Raw genomic sequence first — 2,822 nt, forward strand, 5'->3', positions numbered from 1 at the left:
ATTTTATCAATAATTACAAGACATGATAAATGAATATTTTGTTCCAATTATCACTTATTTCAATGGTACATAGATATTGTCATTTTTCATATGTAGCATAATCTTTGAGAATTAGGTTTCAAGTTCAGAAACAAATGTTTGTAAATGTAGAAACATATTTATAAGCATTCACTTGAAATGCTCACTTGCTCTTGTTAAGACAAACTGAGCCTCTCCACGGACAGCACAGATTTTTCAAGAGGACTGGTCTGATGGTTTGATCCCTGAGTCCATAAATGAGAGCACTCAGACACCTGGGAAGGATACTCAAAAAAACATAGCATACATTGTAAATCCGAAAAAGGGTTGATCTATCCTCAGTTCTAGCTATGGCTATAATGATGGTGGAGAACATGGAGGCAGTGAGGATGAGGCTTAGCTGAATCAGGTGAAGCAGAAGAGTTTGAAGAGCCTTTCTGGCCGACACTTTGTCTGTTGAGGCTGACCTAGCTATGTGAGCAACACCAATGTAGGAGCCAATGATTGCTAAAACCCACCGACAGAAAGAGAGTGCTTGCATGTGCCTCCTCAAAATCATTAAAGATTGGTGCAAAAAAAACGGTTTCTTTACTGCATAATTCATTCATGTGCAGATTCAGGGAGATTTTTGTAAAGACATATACCAGCATAAAAACTCGAATGAGGATGTGGATTACAGCAGAAACCCACACCACAGCAATGGCTACGCCTGTACTTCTCACGGTGAAAATAGAAGCATGCCTCAGAGGATGGCATACAGCCACGTATCTCTCGATAGACATCACAGCCAGGGTGAGAGGGGAGATTGATTGTGTGAAAACGGAGACCAGAACTAGGAAACCACAGGCATAATACGTACTTTTGACCTTAAAAGAAGATAGCAAGAACAGCAGAAGACTTGATATCAGGTGAGCAGTGTCTGCAATAAGTAGGTTGTACAGCAGAATATACCGGGATGTCTCACAAAACACTGGCTTACTCCTGAGGGTGTATAGCAAAACACAATTGATGTAAAGAAAAGAGCAGGTTGACCCAACAATTAACAAGGCAAACAATATGATCTCATAAGCTTCTCGTTGCGGCACACTAGCAGTGATGTTGGCCTTAGGCTGCAGCCAAGACAACATTATGCTCCTCTGGCTTTCAGTAGTTGTTCAAGTAAACTACAAAACATACAAAGTACAATTCATCAGAAAACATAACCGCACGTTATCCTTCAATTGTGGGCAGTCAATGCAGAAGGTTAGAGGCAGAGCTGATTTAGGCAGAGTTTTCCTGCTATGTACGGCATCTATATATATTTGTCCTCAAGCAACTTTCACAGTCAGTACGTCAGACTGATCATCAAATTAGAGATGAGTGATGTAATCTTTCTACCCATGATGACTTACCACTTACTCACATTTTACAGTATTTTCAATGCTACCATTGTCTGAATAAATGTATCTATCTCTGTGTTTCTTGAGGTTCCTGCAGATTCCTTACTAACTCCATATTTAAACGACACTTACATTCCAAACTGGGCTTTAAAAGCTACGACAGCTCGCCAAAAATAACACCTCCTTGGCGAAAAGTCTCCCAAGCATCGCCTATACCTGCGTTAAGCCTAGCTATTAGGCGCTTTCACACCGGAGTACTTTTTCCAGTATAGTTCCGATAGTTCTTGAAATGTTGCGTTCACACCAAAAAAATCCGGAACTAGAACTAATTTGCCTAATCCTCCCTCAGGGACTTATTCCGGTGTGAACGCGATCTGCTCTTTGGTTCATCAGAACTAAAGAGTTCTGATGAACTAAGTACGGCAAAGTACTTGGTGTGAAAGCGCCTATTGATATCGCCTCGGTTATAGCTGAAAAACGTTCCTTATGGGCATAGATTTGCCTCATAATTATTTGTGTGAACATAAAAATAATTTGTGTGTAATTATGTGATTTTGTAAATGTAAAACACCATCCACAAATGCATTTAAAAGATTTGCAAACTCACAAATACATTTCCAAATGTAAAATGGATCTGCAAATACGCTAAATATCTCTTTAACATTTACAACTTTCGATCAGGCATTTGTGAATCAATTTTGTATTTGTCGACCAAAAATGCGCTCGTGGATCGTCTTTTTACACACACGGAGTTTTGAGACAAACTTTCCGACGGTCTTGGCTAAAATCTGCTCGTGTCACTCGGTTATTTTTGGAAACCAGGTGATGGCCTGCTGATGACGACATTTCCGCATGATTTCAAAGTAAAAGCATGATGGTTTGTTTAATGCACTGTTTTGTATTATAATGAACAGCGGAACGTTAGATGCATTCTTTATCACCATCACCATCATCATGTTATAGTGATACAGTTAGTTTGTGTTAGTTTATTTGTTCAATACAGCATATAACGAGCACTTTCGTATGCATTGATGTTAAAGTAGGCTACTTAGGCTGCGCCACTTTTGGGTCCCGGGGAGCAGCTGGCAGTGAAACAGCCAGAGATAACTATTTCTTCATTGTTTTTTGTGTATTCAGTCAAGCAGGTCGAAGTTACAAAGCACTTCACATCTTATTAATCAGCCTAGTTTTACCTTACCAGTGCAGTAATAAAGTAATCTGTAGAAAAGAACCGTATTTAGGTCAGCCTTCATAGTAAGGTTACATGAAATGTTATAATATTCATCGTGTCCTTTCTACTGTACATGCATATATTCCTGTCTATTGCTTTTATTTGTATTCAGTATATACAATACATATAGAGTACATATATACTCCAAGGGCTAAGGAGTGCAGCACTTTGTTTTCTCCATACCAGTCCTCTTC

The 2,822-nt window shown here is 39.1% G+C and overlaps 1 pseudogene; it reads right to left on the bottom strand.

Annotated features, from left to right (window-relative positions):
* Window positions 1–181: 181 nt before the first annotated feature.
* On the bottom strand, window positions 182–1,145 carry LOC117440620 (odorant receptor 131-2-like; annotated as a pseudogene).
* Window positions 1,146–2,822: the final 1,677 nt, after the last annotated feature.

The sequence above is a fragment of the Pseudochaenichthys georgianus genome, unplaced genomic scaffold, assembly GCF_902827115.2.
Source record: "Pseudochaenichthys georgianus unplaced genomic scaffold, fPseGeo1.2 scaffold_1074_arrow_ctg1, whole genome shotgun sequence".
Classification (NCBI taxonomy): Eukaryota; Metazoa; Chordata; class Actinopteri; order Perciformes; family Channichthyidae; genus Pseudochaenichthys; species Pseudochaenichthys georgianus.